A 19,851-nucleotide genomic window follows, 5' to 3' on the forward strand; every position below is an offset into this window, starting at 1 on the left:
AGTGATGCAGCTGCTCAGGATGCTCTCAATACAACCCCTATAGAATGTGGTGAGGACTGGGGATGACACTGATTCTGATGATTATGAGCAGATAAGAGGCCATCAAGTCACTTAAAAACTGAATTCTGGGTGAATGCAAATGTCCCAGGCAGGTGAGGTGAACACAGGAGTGGGAATAAGGGCAGGAGGATGAGGGTGTGCAATTCTTGGGCTCCCTCCGTGGTCAGGCAACTTCACTGCAGGGCAGGACTCAAAATCTTTCAGAGAACAAGCTCGGCTGTTGCCAACATTGGAAAGGACCTGCCTCAGATGAAGAGTTTATCCAGGAATGTAGTGTTTGGCTTCACAGACCACTGGTAATGCAATGCACATAAAAGGCTGTAGGAACTCAGGTAGCATCTACACAAGCAAATCAACTGTCAATGGGATGAGACCCTTCATCAGGACTGGAAAGGAAGCCGGAAAAAGAGAGTGAGAGTGGAGGGAAGGGGAGGAGCAGGACCTGGTGGGTGATAAGTCAATTCAGGTGAGTAGGGAGCAGGTGGGAATGATCTATGAAGCTAAGAGGTGACGGGTGGAAGAGGCAAACCACTGAAGATAAGGATTCTGGTAAGAGACCATGGAACAAAGAGAACGAGGTTGGAAACCAAAGGGAGGAAGATGAAGGTGATGAGCAGATCGTGAGGGCAGGGGAAGGGTAAGAGAAGGGGTAGAGAGGCAAGAGCGATAGGGGAAAATGAAGAGGGTGGGGACAGAGGCGAGCTTCCAGAAGTTAGAGGAATTGATGTTGATGGCACTAGGTTGGAGACTATCAAGATGGAATATGAAGTGTTGCTCCTCCAACCTGCACCTGGCCTCAAGGTGGCAGTAGAGGAGGCTGTGGACACACATGTCAGTGTGATTGGCCACTGGGAGGTCCAGGCTCTTACAGCAGCTGGAGTGAAAGTGCTCAGTGAAGTAATACCCAAATCTCCTTTGGGTCTCACCAATGCGGAGGAGGCTACAGCAAGAGAATTATATGCAATAAGTGGTCCCCAAATGTTTCACATGTGAAGTGCTGCCTTACCTGGAGGGACTGTTTAGGGCCCTGAGTAGTGATGGCGGAAGAGTGGCAGAGGCAGGTATAATACCTTCCTTTTTATGGTATTACAATTTGATCTAGCAACACCAGATTTACATTGATAATTGACACAATAACATATGTTATTAACTAATTAATTAACTAATCAACTAATGTTCCCTCTAACTTTATTTTTTACAGCTGCATGGACCAACCATTGCTCTGAGCAGGAAATTTTTACATGGCCTGAGATCTGCACGGCACTTTACATTGTTCTTTTGTTTACAATATGGCCAACAAAGAAACACAAACCACAACTCACAACACGTGTAAACGATGTCAGTCAGTCAAAACAACTGACAGGCAAAAATAAAATGTTTTGACGAGGCTTCTTCGGCATTTAGCAGCTGGTGCGTTATTAACAATGAGCTACCAATTTCCATTCTGTGTTTATTGTTACAATTGTAACAGTGTTGTAACTTGAAACACTGACAATATTGAATGGTGAAGCTCTAAAATTTTCATAATATAGTTTGTAGAATTCAGAAGAATGAGGGGGGATCTCATTGAAACCTATCAAATGTTGAAAGACCTAGACAGAGTAGAATTGGAGAAGATGTTTCCTATAGAGGGGTGTGTAGAACCAAAGGACACAATCTCAGAAAAGAGGGACATCTACTTAGAATGGAGATGAAGAGGAATTTCTTTAACAAGAGGTGTGGAATTCATTGCCACGTCATTGGGAGTATTTAGTATGGAAGTTGATAGGATCTTGAATAGGTATGGGGAGAAGGCAGAAGAATAGGGTTGAGAGGGAAATGGATCAGCCATGATCAAATGGCAGAACAGACTTGATGGGCTGAATGGCCAAATTCTGTTCCTATGACTTCTGGTATGTTTATTACTTAGAAAATTTATGGCTTATATTCATTAACACATAATTAATTGCAGGACATATCAAAATTATATTAACACTCTATGAAAGAAAATTCCACCTGCACGGCAACAAAGGCTATGCGGGCGAAAGCATTTCAGTTACTATGTGGCCTCACATTCGAGCAACGTAGAGGGAACAGTGCTTGTTTCTATATCTAGCAATTCATTGCTTTATTAAGCCATTTTCTTTATGGTTTCATGTTTATACTCTTGATGGCATCTCATCTATTTCTTCCAAAGCCCTAAGGTGTTTTCTTGGGTTCCTGGTTTATTGTTATTGTCAGATGTATGAAGGTACTGTGGAAAGTAGTTGTTTCTGTGCTATTCAAGCAGATCAGGCTAAAGTAAATACAATGAGATAGCAAAAAGAAAATCAGAATATAGTCAAGCAGCTACTGAAATTTCTGGGTAGATTGGAAGATCAAATCTTCATTTCTACCATATGAAGGTAGATTGGGGGAACACAAATTCATCTTTACTCTGTGAAGATAGATCGAGAGAACAAGAATTCATATTTTCCACGTAATTGCTCTGTTCAAGAGAATAATAAAAGCAGGACGTAGACTGTCCCTTAGTCTGGTGGGTATATCCAGATGTTCAGGGAGGGATGTTCAGATCCCCACATCTGTATTGTTTGCTAATTGGCAGTTCTACTGGTGTAGCCTGATTTATAGACCAATGCTGTTTTGTGTCAACCCAGACGATGTCTGGCCTCTACCTATTCAGGGTTCTGGACACTGCCAGTAATGCTGGTGTTTATTTCCCATTCCTAATTCCCCTTACTCCAATGGCAAATGTGATGCACTCAAGGAAGATTTGAACTAGACGAGAGAAATCCCTCAGCTTGTGATATAAAACAAAGGGAGAGCTCTTTCAAATTATTTGTTAGGAGTCGACACTAGCCCAAGCAGAACTATAAGTTTATTTCGATGCAAATTTTATTGCCACATCTATAAATGGCTTCCATCTATGTGTGTTTTAGGATTGGCAGTTCCTTCTCAATATGTTGCAACACTTTTGGGGTTCCCCCACTAGAATTTATATTGTGTTTGTTAATGCAAGTGACCCATTTCACTGCATGTTTTAATGTATGTGTGATAAATAAATGAATCTGAAATCTCATTGTAAGGATTGCCCCTACCCAGTCTCATCTATCACCTGCCAAACTGTACTCCTCCATTTCCACCTTCGTATTCAGGCTTCTGTCCCCTTCCATTCCAATGCAGAGGAAAGTTCCAGCCCACAATGCCGACTGTTTATTTCCCTCCATAGACGCTGCCTGACTTGCTGGGTTGCGCATGTATACAACTGCAGAATTTCTTGTGTCCTAAGGTTTTTGAGGAAGTCTAACATTCCTCCTGTGGCCAAACTTTGCAGACTGAACATCTCTCCACAAGCCTGTGTACTCAGCCCCCTGCCGTACTCACTGTACACCCATGATTGTGTAGCCAAGTTTCCATCAAACTCAATATATAAGTTTGCTGATGACACCATAATTGTAGGCCGTATCTCGGGTAATGATGAGTTTGAGTACAGAGAGGAAATTAAGAACCTGGTGGCATGGTGCAAAGACAATAACCTATCCCTCAACATCAGCAAGACAAAGGAATTGGTTGTTGACTTCAGAAGGAGTAGCGGACCACACGACCCCATCTACATCGGTGGTGCACAGGTGGAACAGGTCAAAAGCTTCAAGTTCCTCGGGGTGAATATCACAAATGACCTGACTTGGTCTAACCAAGCAGAGTCTACTGCCAAGAAGGCTCACCTTTACTTCCTGAGAAAGCTGAAGAAATTTGGCCTGTCCCCTAAAACCCTCACTAATTTTTATAGATGCACCATAGAAAGCATTCTTCTAGGGTGCATCACAACCTGGTATGAAAGTTGTCCTGTCCAAGACTGGAAGAAGCTGCAGAAGATCGTGAACACAGCCCAGCACATCACACAAACCAATCTTCCATCCTTGGACTCACCTTACACCGCACGCTGTCGGAGCAATGCTGCCAGGATCATCAAGGACACGACCCACCCAGCCAACACACTTTTTGTCCCTCTTCCCTCCAGGAGAAGGTTTAGGAGCTTGAAGACTCATACGGCCAGATTTGGGAACAGCTTCTTTCCAACTGTGATAAGACTGCTGAATGGATCCTGACCCGGAGCTGGGCTGTACCTTCCAAATATCCGGACTTGTCTCTCGGTTTTTTTGCACTACCTTACTTTCTCTTTTCTATTTTTTATTAATGATTTATCATTTAAATTTTTATTATATTTACTATTGATTTGTACTCCAGGGAGCGCGAAGCGCAGAATCAAATATTGCTGTGATGATTGTACGCTCTAGTATCAATTATTTGGCGACAATAAAGTAATAATTATAATCTCTCTGAAATATTAATTTGTCCCCAGTCACTGGCCCCCCTACTTTGAGAGGAACCTATACTTAGGCAGCTCAATGTTCCCATATTCTACCTCTTTGTCCATTTTCTCTCCAAAAGCGACATATAAATGGGGAGCTGCAGGGAATAAGTTTCTCCATGGCTCAGGCCATCCAGGAATAGTGACAGCATTCAAAATTTAGAGGCAGGCCTTTCAAGAGTGAAGTTAGGACAAAGGGTAATGGAAATTTAAAACCTTTCCTCAAACTGGTGATCAATTCAGAGTGAAATGATTCATTGTTTAAATCTGGGGTTTACAGAAGATCTTCAGTGTTTTGGGCTCAAGGCAGTGTTAGCATCAGCCCTGATGATAACCTCCGGAGGCTAAACAATCTCCTGTGTTGTGACAATGCCATAATATATATCGTCCTGTTGTAGCACTACTTTATGTCTCCTCTTCAATCTCCTATGTACTTTTCATCAGTTACAGCGGGACATGACATGATGAGGAGGTGGGCTAAAAAGTGGCAGATGGAGTTCAATTCGGAAAAGTGTGAAGTGAGGAAGGTTGAGATTAATGGCAGGAATCTTAGCAGTGTGGAGAAACAGAGGGTTCTTGGGGTCCAAAATCAAAGTTGCCACATAAGTTGATAAGGTGGTTAAGAAGACGATGGTATTTTGGCATTCATTAGTCAGGGGTTGAGTTCAAGAGCCCCAAGGTAATGTTGCAGCTCTGTAAAACTCTGGTTAGACCACACTTGGAGTATTATATTCATTTCTGGTCACGTCAGTATAGGAAGGACTTGGAAGCTTTGGAGAAGGTGCAGAGGAGATTTACCAGGTTGCTGTTTGGATTAGAGAGCATGTCTTATGCGGAAAAGCTAAGTGAACAGGGCTTTACTCATTGGAGTGAAGGGGGTTGAGAGATGACCTGATGGAGGTGTATAAGATTATGAGAGACATAGACAGAGTAAACAGCCAGCTCCTTTCTCCCAGGATGCCAATGGCTAATACGAGAAGACAAGTGGAAGAAAGTTCAGGGAAGATAGGTTTTTACACAGAGTGTGTAAGTGCACTGCTAGGGCTGAGCGTAAAGGCATAATACACAAGGTACATTTCAGAGACCTTTAGAAAGACACAAGGGTGAACGAAAAATGGAGGGTTTGGGGCTATTTTCGAAGGAAGGGTTAGATTGACTGTAGAGTAGGTTAAATGGTTGACACAATATTGTGGCCAAACGGCCATACTGTGATGTACTGTTGTACGTTCTATGTTCTATTTCCAAGCAGAGTCCCTACAATTAAGAAAGCCTTTTCCATCCTCTTTCAGCTGCCACCACTGTCATTTCAGTTATTCAGCCTCTCATGGTCTCTGCCACATCACAGACATTTATTCTCTCCACCTCTCCCTCCTTTCCACTACTAAAAACATGCCTGGCTTCTAACTTTGACCCTCATTTGTTTGAAATGGATTGCAAAAAGATCCTGAAGGATCTTGAGAGAATGGATTTGAAGAAGAAGCTTTCTGCTGTAGGTGAATCCAGAACCCCCATTTAAAAATAAGAAGTCACCCATTTAACACAAGTCTGAGAGGGCCATGAACGTTTGGAAGTCCCTTTCTTGAAAGGTGAATAACTTGAAGGCAACTGTAGGTACGTACCCCCAGGAAGTGAGTGGGTAAAAGGTCACAGAGGGTAGGCAGAAATGCAAAGATTGAGAGAAATTAGATGTATTTTATCACATGTACATCAAAACATGCAGTGAACCCACACAAAATGCTGGAGGAACTCAGCAGGCGAGGCAGTATCTATGGAAACATTTTGGGCCTAGACTATTCACCAGGACTGGAATAAAAAAGAAGTGTCACCGTGTTTCTGGCACCAACATAGCATGCTCGTAACTCACTAACCTTAACCCTAACCATATCCTTTTTGGAACGTGGGAGGAAATTGGAGGACCTGGAGGAAATCGCACAGTGACAGAGAGAAGATACTAACTTCTTACGAGAAATGGCAGGAGTTGAAACCCGATCGGTGGTCGCTGCATTGTAAAGTGATGCACTAACCGTTATGCTATCATGTCGGGTAGAATCAAATAAGCTGTGATCTTACTAAATGATGAGCTGGGCTTAAGAGGCCAAACTGTCTAATTCTGCTCCAAATTTAGGTGACACTTTTACATGGTTTCTGTCTCTATAACCAATACAGAGTATTCCCAATATTTTTTGAACTGAAGGAATTGAGAATGAAAGATCTTCTGTTGTAAATCTTACATCCAGTTAACATCAGATCAGTCAAGAACAGCAGGGTTCATTCCTCGATACAGCTTCCTCTCACTGGTGCTTCTCACATTTCTCCCTCGACACAACAAACACACCTTTCACGGGGCAAAGCGGCCTTCTCCCTCAGTGGTGGAAATGCATGTCACCCATTGCACAAGTCTCAAGGGTCCTCTTGAGAAGATGTGAGTTTAATCAGAATCAGAATCAGGTTTATTATCACTGGCATGTGACGTGAAATTTGTTAACTTAGCAGCAGCAGTTCAATGCAATACATAATCTAGCAGAGAGAGAAAAAATGATAATAATAAACAACATAAAACATAATGATAAATAAACAAGTAAATCAATTATGTGTATTGAATAGATTTTTTTTAAAACATGCAAAAACAGAAATACTGTATATTAAAAAAGTGAGGTATTATCCAAAGCTTCAAAGTCCATTCAGGAATCAGTTGGCAGAAGGGAAGAAGCTGTTTCTGAATTGCTGAGTGTGTGCCTTCAGGCTTCTGTACCTCCTACCTGATGGTAACAGTGAGAAAAGGGCATGTCCTGGGTGCTGGAAGTCTTTAATAATGGACGCTGCCTTTCTGAGACACCGCTCCCTGAAGATATCCTGGGTACTTTGTAGGCTAGTGTCTAAGATGGAGCTGAATAGATTTATAACCTTCTGCAGCTTCTTTTGATCCTGTGCAGTAGCCCCTCCATACCAGACAGTAATGCAGCCTGTCAGAATGGTCTCCATAGTACAATGTTATAAGTTTTTGAGTGTATTTGTTAACATACCAAATTGTTTCAAACTCCTAATAAAGTATAGCCGCTGTCTTACCTTCCTTATGCTTACATCAATGTGTTGGGACCAGGTTAGACCCTCAGAGATCTTGACACCCAGGAGCTGCTCACTCTCTCCACTACTGATCCCTCTATGAAGATTGGTATGTGTTCCTTCGTCTTACCCTTCCTGAAGTCCGCAATCAGCTCTTTCATCTCACTGACGTTTAGTGCCAGGTTGTTGCTGCAGCATCATTCCACTGGTTGGCATATCTTGCCCCTGTACGCCCTCTCATCACCACCTGAGATTCCACCAACGATGGTTGCATCATTAGTAAATTTATAGATGATATTTGAGCTATGCCTATCCACATGTGTATACAGAGAGTAGAGCAATGGGCTAAGCACACACCCCTGAGGTACACCAGTGTTGATCGTCAGTGAAGAGGATATGTTTTCTCCAATCCGCACAGACTGTGGTCTTCTGGTTGGGAAGTCGAGGATCCAATTACAGAAGTTACCATTCAAAGATTTGACAGTGACCTGTCAAATGACACCACGTACATAGTTAACTCTGGTGAGTTGGCTCCCTATCGAGAATTCTGGGAATTGAGGGTCTCTTTACACTGCTCTGAACCAGAATTCCTATTAAGTGCCATTTAATCAATCAACAGTGCACAGCATCATTGATGTGTAATCTTAAAGCTTTCAAAGATGTCGTTTGCAAGGACGGTAATCCTACAAAGTTAGCCTTGCCTCCTGTTGTCCTTTGTTAATAATGTAGGACATATGTTCAAGTTGTAAGGAATTAAGCCTTGTCAATTTGCGGGGCAGTGATCCAGCTGAGCTTTGGCAAAAAGTCTGTCAGTTTAAACATGACTTTGCCTTCGAGGCTGATGAGGAATTGTGTAGGTTTATTAGCTAGTGAACATAATGGGTCTTGGAAGCCTGAACAGCTATCGGTAAATGTTTCCGCCCTTCAAAGCATTGTATCACGTTCAGGTTACATTGTCCACCATGGCCATGGCCAAAAGTAGTCAAAGAAATAATGACCATCAGGAGTCCAATTATGAGCTGGTCTTGGACCCTGAGAAGAAGGACAAATGTGAAACACTGCCTATTGGTTATTGATTAATATCAAAATCTGGTTTAATATCACTGCCATATATCATGTGTTACTCTTGTGTTAGCCATTTCATCCCTGGTAAAAAGCCTCGGGCTATCTACACGATCAATACCTCTCATCATCTTACACACCTCTATCAGGTCACCTCTCATCCTCCGTCGCTCCGAGGAGAAAAGGCCGAGTTCACTCAACCTATTCTCATAAGGCATGCTCCCCAATCCAGACAACATCCTTGTAAATCTCCTCTGCACCCTTTCTATGGCTTCCACATTCTTCCTGTAATAAACGGACCAGAACACGTGATTTAAAAAAATCTGAATGTAAGTCTTTCAATTCTTAGCCATCTTAAAAACTTCCCCTGCAGTTCTCCCACTGGTTCTGACCAAAATTATTACTTGGAGTCCTATTAACCAGTTCTCTATTAAATGAGAAAGAGGAAGAACCGGGCATCTGTGTGAAATGCCTAAATGTTTGGACCATTCACTACATTGAAGCATATATACACTGGGTAAAGGGTAAGGTCAATGAACCCATTCACTAGCATGGTATGGTGCTAGGTAGTGTTATGAGTTAATTCCCACCGCTGTCTATAAGGAGTTTGTACGTGACCGCGTAGGTTTCCTCCAAGTGCTCCGGCCTCTTCCCTCATTCCAAAGATATATGGGGGAGGTTCAGTGAGTTGTGGGCATGCTATGTTGGTGCCAGAAGTGTGGCAAAAATCAGCTCAATCTTTATGATTTTATTTGACACAAATGATTGATTTTTCTCGATATTGTGATGAATATATGACAAATAAAGGCAATCTAATAATTTTCAGCTGCCTATGTAGTGCATGGCGAGGAGGACTACAAGGGTCCTGGGTCCTGGTTGCACTGAGCTACCCAACTGGGCTAACCAATCGACCCCTCCCAGTTTCCTCCCAATGCTCTGACCTCAATCACCAATCGACTCTTGTCCACCCCATCCTCATGCCCCGTCCTTTCCATACCAGCATTGGCAAACATGCCTCCTGCTTGTAGCTCCATGACTGTGTTGGCTGTGTTACTAATCCAGAGATAGAATTACTGAGTTCAAACCCGCTGAGCCAAAGCTGGGAAATTCAAAGGCAATTAAGTTCAGCAGTTGAGCTGAAGTCATTCAATTCAAGGGCATTGATCAATGAACAATAAATGCTGGTCTTTCCAGCATTCTGGATCAATTAATAGTTATTATTAGAATCGCAACACCTCTCAACTATTTTCCATGCTTCTGTTTTTTCCGATGCCAGCGTTACTATAACCTATTTAGAGAGATTAGTCATCTCCCTCCATGACCCCTGCAAATAAAATGCTTTCAAGGGATCCACTGTAAGTGCATGCACACCTTGCCCCTGAACATAGATACACATCTTGCCAGTAGCAACACTCCTCCAAATCAGAGTAAATCAAAGTTAAAAGTAAATTTTTTATCAAATGATGTGTATGTCACCAAATACTACCCTGCAATTCATTTTCATGCAGGCATTCACAGTAGAACAAAAAAATAGACAAGTGCTCCCAGGGATTGTTTATAAATTGAGATCTAATCTTGGAATCCCCCTTGCAAGTTTTTGAGTGCACTCAGAATCCTTTATAAAGAGTGATTCTTCCACAGGGTTCTCCTGCAAATAGCCCCACTATCTTGGTGACCTTTTACAAACAATGCCACTGCTCCCAGGATCTCCTGCAAATAGCGACACACATCCCACACTTCTAGGAAGGGTTCACATATCCGCTTGGTCACTTGAATAAACATTCACTGCCCCTTTCCAGCTTGGGACATTTGACCCATTGAGACGACGACTGCTCTTGGACCAAGCTCGCTCCCCAATCGCACAGACCAGCCTCCCCTCCACTGGCCCCCTCTACACTTCCTGTTGCCTTTGTCGTCAAACTTGCTGGCTCGTTGGCAGCAGTACTCTGCAAAACATTTTAAAAATACCGTAAGTTACAAACAATGCGGGGCAAAACAGAAATAGTGAGTGGTATTCATGCATTCATGGGCCCTTCAAAAATCTAACAGCGGAGGGAAGAAGCTGTTGGCTGTGGGTCTTCAGGGTCCTGTACCTCCTCCCTGATGATTGTGATGAGAAGAAAGCTTCTACGCTGCTGTTATCAGACTCTTGAACGGATCTCTCATGTGCTGAAGATGAACTTTTGATCTCACGGTCTAGTGATCTTGCACTTTTATTTGTCAACCTGCACTGCATCTTTTCTAGAGCTACATTATGTTTTTCTCTATACTAACTTGATGTAGTATAAAAGCTTCTCAGTACATGTGGCAATAATAAACCAATATCAAAGCTGAGTTCTTCTGAAACCTATTCCTGGATTCCCAGCCACTTGGGTCAATTTAGAGTGGTAAGTAATCTACTAAACTGCGTATCCCTTAGGATGCAAGAGGAAAGCAGGACAAAACTACATGGCCATGGAGAAACTTCATGCAGACAGCTCTGGGGGTCAGGACTGAACCCAGGTCACTGGATCTATGAGGCAGTAGTTCTGTTAGCTGTGCCGCTAATAACCAGTAAGCTGTCAAAGACAGCAGTAATCACCTGACACATATCTGTACGCACTGCAGAAAACCCGCTTAGCAAAAGCGTCACTGCAGCAACAGGACATGGGTGGCCACCGGAAGAATTCGGGTTGCCTCAGAAGATTTTGGAATCCCCTTGAAGCTTCTGTAGAAAAGAGCTCCGTGTGAGACTGATTACAGACAATATTTTCATTAGCTCTGCAATATCTTTGAGATAATCTTTTCTAAAGTTTAATTTGGCCCATAACAGAGTTGAATTTGCTTTGAAACATAAAAAGGGTTCAGCTGCAGCAGCACTAATTTCATTTATGTACTGGCTTTAATGAATGTAAGGCAGGAGCGTCAATGAGACGTTATAACAGGAGATTAAAATTGCTGAGGATTGTTCAAAGAGAGGAAATAAAGGCTGAAATAGTTGAGGGCATGGTCAGGGATGACTCATTCAGCCTGTGGCTGAGCATGGAATGGGGGAGTGCAGACCCTGGAAGTGTAAGGGGCTGGGAGATGTTAAGAGGTTCTGGAGAGGAAGGACCTGTGAGGAATTTGAAAACAAGGATGGGAATTCTAATAAAAATCATTAGGGCGCAATGGTAGCATAGTGGTTAGCAGAATGCTTTACAGTACAGGTGACCAGGGTTCAAATCCCACTGCTGCCTGTAAGGATTTTGTACATTTGCCCTGTGACCGCATGGGTTTCCTCTAGATTCCCCAGTTTCCTCCCACAGTCCAAGGATGTACTGGATGGCAGGTTAATTGGTCATTGTAAATTGTCCTGTGATTAGGCTAGGATTAAATCGGAGGATTGCTAGGCAGCAAGGCTTGAAGGGCCGTATGGTCCTACTCAGTGCTGAAACACAATCATTCAATCAATCAATGAATCAATGGAAAGACTACAGATATAGGAAATCCGAAGTCAGAAAATACTCGGCAGACCTGGCAGCATCTGTAGAGATAGAATGAGATTTTATGTCAGTGACCCTTCTTCAAAAGTGGGGCAGTGCTTTTCTGGTTGAAGTGTCATTAATTCTGCTTCTTTCTACATAGCTGAAACCTGGCTCTGCTGAATATCCCAAAGCATGACCTGTTTGTAATTTTAAATTCCTGATTCAATCCTAGATCACATGCTATGAAGACTCAAGCATAAATTCCTTCACTGTTGCTGGGTCAAATTCCTGGGAACAGTGTGCGACCAGAAAGAGTCAGACCTTCTGAAGGACGCTGACAGAAATGAAATAAATGCTATCTGGTAGCTTCCAAAGCCATAAGTATTGTTTGAAAAACCAGGAGTACAATAAATGAAAGTTAAAAATTCCAAAAAATTACTAGCAAAGAGAGACATCAGAAAGAAACATTAAGGGAAGCAGTTCCTAAAAAAGCTCAGATTAATAAAGAAATTGTCTTCAAATCATTATTTTACATTGATCTGTTGCAAACCTCACAAGGGCATTTCAGAGCCTGGTTGGACTCAGCAGCCTGACTGTATGTCAAATGCACTGAAAGCATTTTTGGAATATGTCCAATTAAATTAGACGCCCTGGAAAGATAAATGGCTGGACAGGACTGCAATAACTTCGGCTCATATTGACCAAATAATCCAGCCATTACTGCCCCACTGCTACGACTTAATAATTGGGAGGTGGCCAGGTGCAGACAGTCCATTTGGCAGTATGTCTTACATCTGTAAAGAATAAAGTGCCTCATGTGCCCCAAGATATTCTTTACCCCTGCTGAGATTTTGATGTGTTTACATAAATGTGACTTCAGAAGTAAAGCCCCATCCTTCCTAGGTGTAGTCCTTTCATAAATCCTCAATCCTCTCGACCTATGGGAGATTGGAACCCACACTGAATCTGAGATTCTCTGTAGATAGAGGGAGGCCACTGAAGCTGTTGTGATCATTGCATCATGGCCTGATATGGAAACATCAATGACCAAGAATGGAAAATCCCACAAGAAGCAATGGATACAGCCCAGCCCATCACATGGAGAGCCCTCCCCACTATTGAGCAGATCTATAAGGAGGGCTATTACAAGAATGCAGCATCCATCATCAAGTAGCCATGCTTTCTTCTCATTGCTACCATCAGGAAGGAGGTGCAGGTGCCTTAGGGTCCACACCACCAGGTTCAGGAACACTTATTGCCCTTCAACTATCAGGCTCCTGAACCACCACGGGCACCTTCACTCACCTTGGCGCTGAACTGATCACTGAACACAATCTGTGGACTCACTTTCAAGGACTCTACAACTCATAATCTTAGTATTATTTATTTATTTTTGTATTTGCAAAGTTTGTCTCCTTTTGCAATTTTTTTTGTTCATCTGTGTTTGTGCATTGTTGTTCATTAATTTGATCTACCATGAATGCCTGCAAGAAAATTAATCTCAGGGTGGTATATAGGTACTTTGATAATAAATGTACTTTGAACTTTGAACTTTGTGTCACAGGTTTTGGAGCAGAGTCCATTGTTCATTGATAATTGGTTTATATTGCCACATGAGCCAAAATGCAGTGAAGGATATTGTTTTGCATATCATCCAGACAGACAATTTTGAGTAAGTACAGAGCGAAGGGCAATTACAGACTGCAGAATATAGTGTTACAGTTTCAGAGAAAGTATAGTATAATTGCTAACTAAGGTCCAAGGGCCATGACAAGGAAGCTGCAATGATCAAGGCTTCATCTTTATTGCATGAAGGATCCATAAAGTGGGGTAGAAACCGTCCTTGAACCTGGTGGTACAAGTTTTCAAGTTTTTGTTTCTTCTATCTGATGGGAGTGGGGGGGGGAGGGGGAAAGAAGAGAAATTGTCCAGAGAGGGTGAGGGATTTGTTTATGTTAGAGGTTTTTCCAAGACAGTGGGATGGTGAAGAATCAGGCGGGTTGGTGTTCTGGTTTTCCTGATGGTCTAGGTCACGTTCACAACTTACTGCCATTTGTTGTGGTTTTGGGCAGAGCAGTGGCCACACAAAGCTGAGGTTGTAGCTTAGGCCAGGCTCAACTGAAGGGTAGAGCAACCCTGAGTAATCTCCAATATCTGACTGCGATCTACTTTACAGAGTCCATCAGAAACTTCAAACACATCTGCTCAGATCACTAACCTCTCTTACATCAATTACATAAAATAGGAACAGACCCTTCAGCCCACAATATCTGTGACAACAGTGATGCTAATTTCAACTATAAGGTATACCTCCTGCACCATGGTCTATGTCCCTTCATTTCCTGTTTGTTCATGTGTCTGCCTAACTGCCTCTTCAACATTGGTATCATATTTGTTTCCACCACCTCCTCTGGCAGTGCGATCCAAGCATCCACCATCATCTGTGTAGAAAGCATACCCCACGTATTTCCTTTAAACTGTCCCATTCTCACCTTCGCTATGCCGTCCTGTATTTGAAGAGAGGTGAATGGTCTGAACAGGTCTGTTTGGACTTTCTGAAGGGTTCCTTAAAGTAGCGAAAAGATGGAGGGATTTACAAGCCCATTAAGTTCATTCTCCCCTCAGTAAAATCTACCCTGAGCAGCACCTCAACTCTGCCAATCCATGTTTGCTCTGTAACCCTTGATATCAAACATGAAGGCTTCACTTGACAATTGCTTCATTATATCGAATAGGACAGGCGCAAAAAAGACATTTGAGATACTCTTAGATAGGATGATAGAAAAATGGAGGGCTCCATAGGGAGGAAGAGTTAGATTGACCTTGGAGAAGATTAAAATATTGGCACAACATTGTGGTCCAAAGGGCCTGTACTGTTCTAAGTCCTATGTTCTATGTTCTAGGATACAAGTAGAGCATTTACCCCATTGTAATATTCCTCTGAAATAACCAGTCACTTGTTCCAGATATCTCAACACCAATCTTCACTGTATCTCAGTGGTTGACAGTAGTAAAATATTTACCAAATAACAATAACTCTGTCGGATATGGCCTCACTATCCAATCCTTCCTTCATTGACAACACAGTGCTTTCCTTGTTGAGTACCTAATTTCTTGGTCAAGATGGTTATACCTTCTTCTTGCACCACCAGGATCTCATATCATCACTCAGTGTTAACAATGTTAAAGATCTTTGGAAAAGTAGGAGTTGGAAGTGGGACAATATAATGGACATTGTTCAGTGCAGGAGGAACTGAAGGACCTCGCAATATGAGAGCTCAAATCTTGAGTGTGTGGAGGAATCAAGAGCTTTAGAAAAGGGTAATGCATGGATGTTGCAATTAAGCATCCGATTCCTGGTGTCCATCATCTGTGGCCTATTCTTGTCCCTCAATGAATCACAAAAGGTTGGTTTGCAGTTGCAGCAGGCTATCAAGAAGACAAATGGAATGTTGGCCTTCATTACTAGAGGGATTGAATTTAAGATCTTCAAGGTTATGTTGCAACTGTACAGGGTACTGGTGAGGCTCCACCTAAAGAACTGCACGCAGTTCTGGTCTCCTTACTTGAGGAAGGATATACTGGCTTTGGAGGTGGTGCAGAGGAGGTTCACCAGGTTGATTCTGGAGTTGAGAGGGTTAGACTACTAGGAGAGATTGAATCACCTGGGACTGTACTCGTTGGAATTCAGAAGAATGAAAGGAGATCTTACAGAAACAAATAAAATTACGAAAGGGACAGATAAAATAGAGGCAGGAAAGTTGATTCCACTGGTAAGTGAAACTAGAATTAGTGGACAGAGCCTCAAGAGTCGGGGGAGTAGATTTAGGATGGAGGTGAGGAGGAACTGCTTTTCCCAGAGAGTGGTGAACCTGTGAAATTCTCTGCCCAATGAAGCAGTGGAAGCTACCTCAATAAATATACTTAAGACAAGGTTGGATAGATTTTTGCATTGTAAGGGAATTAATGGTTATGGAGAAAAGGCAGGTAGTGGAGATGAGTCCATGGTTAGATCAGCAATGATCTTATTGACCAGTGGGGCAGGTTCAATGGACCAGATGGCCTACACCTGCTCCTATTTCTTATGTTCTTATGTAATTATGTTCTCAATTTGTATGAATTTCACTGCCTGGGACATACCTTCTCTTTACTGCTATCAGGGAGGAGGTACAGTTGCCTAAAGACCCACACTTAATGTTTTAGGAACAGCTTCATCCCTTCAGATTTCTGAATGGTCCCCAATCCCATGCATATTACCGCACTTTCTCTTTTACACTATTTTTTGGGGGGTGGTGACAGTTTGGGAGGGGGGGGAAGATCTCAAAGAAAGTGTGAAGTGCTCCTTCCCTCCATTAGCCTGCAGTTCCCCCTTGGGCAAGGTGTAGCACCTGCTTAGCTCTCCGATGAGGTCACATGAAAGTAAGGGAGCAACTGGTGCATATCACAAGTCCTGGTTATGTGACCACTGATGCCAGGCAGACAGTTTCTGAAGAATACTGTTAATGGCTGGGGCTGCCCATCTCGCAAAGACACTGCCCAGAAGAAGGCAATGACAACCACTTCTGTAGAAAAATTTGCCGAGAACAATCATGGTCATGGGTAAGACCATGATCGCCCATGTCATACCACATGGCGCATGATGATGATGATATATTTATTGTAACATAGTAATTTTTCATATCTTACACTGCCACAAAACAACAAATTTCACAATGTATGTCAGTGACAACAATCCTGATTCTGATTCTAATTCAATGTCTTGATACCCTGGTCGCCTTCACTCTGCTCACATGTGTCCTCCACTCTCTCCTTTCTCCATCTTAGGGAGAACTACCTTCAGCTATCCACCAGCTACCCCCAGAATTCCCTGCTCAGACCTTCTTACCTCACTGAGAATCAGGAAAAGACTCCAGCGAATGGACAGCATCGCCCTTTTGGACCCAACTGCCTTCGGTTTCCCCACAGCTTCCTGATGCCACATTTGGTCAGGGCCCGTCAGTCTCCCCCTCACCTCTGGTGTTCAGCTCCTTGGTCCATATGTGAACCAAGGCTCTGTTGAGATCTACCACCAAATGGTGGAGGCACCCCTTCTGAGCAACAGTGAGCAGATTATTGCTCTGTAACGCACAGAAAAAAAAATTGTGCTGCTTCTAACAAAAATCCAGCAAGTCCCATTTACTGGCTATTTCCCCAGGGCAGTGCAAATTATTTTCCCTTTATTACTTATCCAATTCCTTCTCTAAAGGCCATGACTGAACCAGCTCTAACTGCTCTCAGGCAGTGAGTTTCTGATCATCCCCACTTGCTGAGCGCGAGAGCGTTTCTTCCAGTAAATCTGCCCTCAAAGTAGTGCTGCTGTCAGCAACTGAGGTCGAGTTTCTGAACATAATCCATATGCACAGTTATTCCCCATGGATCAAAGAGCTGAGTTCGGATATTCACCGTGATTTTTCTAGAGAAATTTCTCTGCTTTTTTTCGGCGAAGATGCTGTTGTGTCAGGCGGCAGCTCAGGACTGGTTCTACTCATTGGGCTCAGTCTTCTGAATAAATTCATTCTGCTTTCCGCACTTTCAGTCATTAGGGAAGAAGAGAGTGCGGGGGCAGATTCACCAACATGTTGCCCGGATTGAAAGACTTCAGTTATGGGGAGAGATTGGATAGATTGGGCATGGTTTCACTGGAGCACAGAAGGCTGAGGGATGACCTGATTTAGAGGAGATTATGACAACCACAGGGTAGATAATCAAAACATTTTTCCAATGGCAAGGATATCAAAAACAAGAGGGCATTGTTTTAAAAAGAGAGGTGGGAGTTGCACTGGGGACCTGAGTAACAACAGTTCTACACAGAGGGTGGTTGGTATCTGAAACAAGCTGCCGAAGAGGTGATGGATCAGATAAAATTCCTGTGCTTAGAAGGCATTTAGATGGGGACAAGCAAAAGGCAGAGAAGGATACTGTCCTGATGTGGGATTGGTGCAGAAAGAGGAAAATGTCACCATGGACATGATGGACTGAAGGATATAATAAGGACATGATGACTGAAGGACTGTATAGGATATAATCTCCATCATAATCAGGTAACATTAACATAGAACATAGAGCATAGAATTATAGAACATAGAACACAGAACATAGAACTTAGAACAATGGTGTACTGGCCTTTCAACCTACTCTAAGATCAGTCGAACCCCTCCTTCCCACATAGCCTTCCATTTTTCTTTCATCCATGTACGTACCTTTCTAAGAGACCCATAAATATCCCTAAAGTATCTGCTGTATCATTGTTCCAGAATTCATTCAACACACCACCGGTCTCTGTGTTAAATACCTACCTCTGATATCCCCCTATACACCCTTCCAATCACCTTAAAACTATGCCCTTTCATATCAGCCGTTCCACTCTGGAAAAAAAAAGCACTGGTGGTCTACTCTGTGTATGTCTCTTATCATCTTGTACACTTCTGTCAAGTCATCTGTCATCTTCCTTGCCTCCAAAGAGAAAAGCCCCAGCTCAGTTAGGGCAGTGATACCTTGTTCATTGATAGCTCATTTGGCTTTTGTTCAGACTGCTGCACTCCATACCTCACAACAGCCTCACTAAAATCAAGAAAAGATATATTACTGCTTCTTTGTCGTCACAGAGTCAAAAACCCAAACTACTTCCCAGCATCTCCAGAAGGATGACTACGGTTCAAGAAGGTTGCTCTCTAGCACCTTCTCAGAGACAAAGAGGGTGAGCAATGAATGCTTGTTTGCCAGTGGCAGTGACACTCTGTACATTAATAAAAATACTATAGACTGTTGGCCATGAACACAGACCTATGCCCAATCCCATCTCAAGATCATTGGTTAATACAATATTGTCAATATACAATTGTACCACTTTGAAGGTGCTATGGAAATACAACATTTTGTATGTTCATATTCCATAAATCGGATGCATACAATAGGACAGGTCACAAACAGGACTAAAAGGTCACCGATCCAATATCAGTCTGGGAAGAAACTGCTGAGGGATCAAATGTTTAACTAAACACTCATCACAGATTCAGACTGATGTACGAACAGATCGTGGGACCCAGATCCACGGCTCCCTGAAAGTGGGCACACAAGAGGATAAGGAGGAAATGACAGAATATGGCATAGAAACATAGAAAACATACAGTACAATAAAGGCTCTTTGGCCCACAAAGCTGTGCCGAACATGTCCCTACATTAGAACTACTTAGGCTTTACCAAAGCCTTCTATTATTCTGAGCTCCATATAGCCACCCAGGAGAGTTTTAAAAGACCCTGTCGTTCCCACCCCACCGCCGCCACCGGCAGCCCATTCCACGCATTCACCACTTTCTACGTAAAAAAATTATCCCTGACATCTCCTCTGTACCTACTTCCAAGCACCTTAAAACTGTGCCCCTCATGCTAGCCTTTTCAGCCCTGGGGAAAAGCCTCTGACTATCCACATGATCAATGCCTCTCATCATCTTGTACACCTCTCCAAGGAGAAAAGGCCGAGTTCACTCAACCTATTCTCATAAGGCATGCTCCCCAATCCAGGCAACATCCTTGTAAATCTCCTCTGCATCCTTTCTATGGTTTCCACGTCCTTCCTATAGTGAGGCAACCAGAACTGAGCACAGTACTCCAAGTGGGGTTTGACCAGGGTCCTATATACCTGCAACATTACCTCTCAAGTCCTAAATTCAATTCCATGGTTGATGAAGGCCAATGCACCGTATGCTTTCTTAACCAACCTGCGTAGCAGCTTTGAGTGTCTTATGGACTCGGACCCCAAGATCCCTCTGATCCTCCACACTGCCAAAAATCTTACCATTAATACCATATTCTGTCATCATATTTGACCTA

The 19,851-nt window shown here is 42.9% G+C and overlaps 1 long non-coding RNA gene across 1 annotated transcript; it reads right to left on the reverse strand.

Annotated features, from left to right (window-relative positions):
• Nucleotides 1-7,156: 7,156 nt before the first annotated feature.
• LOC132392088 (uncharacterized) lies at nucleotides 7,157-17,092 on the reverse strand. Its single transcript, XR_009511441.1, has 3 exons — nucleotides 16,868-17,092; nucleotides 8,677-8,821; nucleotides 7,157-7,721 (listed from the first exon to the last, which is right to left on the reverse strand). It is a non-coding gene; the product is annotated as an uncharacterized LOC132392088 (long non-coding RNA).
• Nucleotides 17,093-19,851: the final 2,759 nt, after the last annotated feature.

This window comes from Hypanus sabinus, chromosome 1 (assembly GCF_030144855.1).
Source record: "Hypanus sabinus isolate sHypSab1 chromosome 1, sHypSab1.hap1, whole genome shotgun sequence".
In the NCBI taxonomy this organism is placed as follows: domain Eukaryota; kingdom Metazoa; phylum Chordata; class Chondrichthyes; order Myliobatiformes; family Dasyatidae; genus Hypanus; species Hypanus sabinus.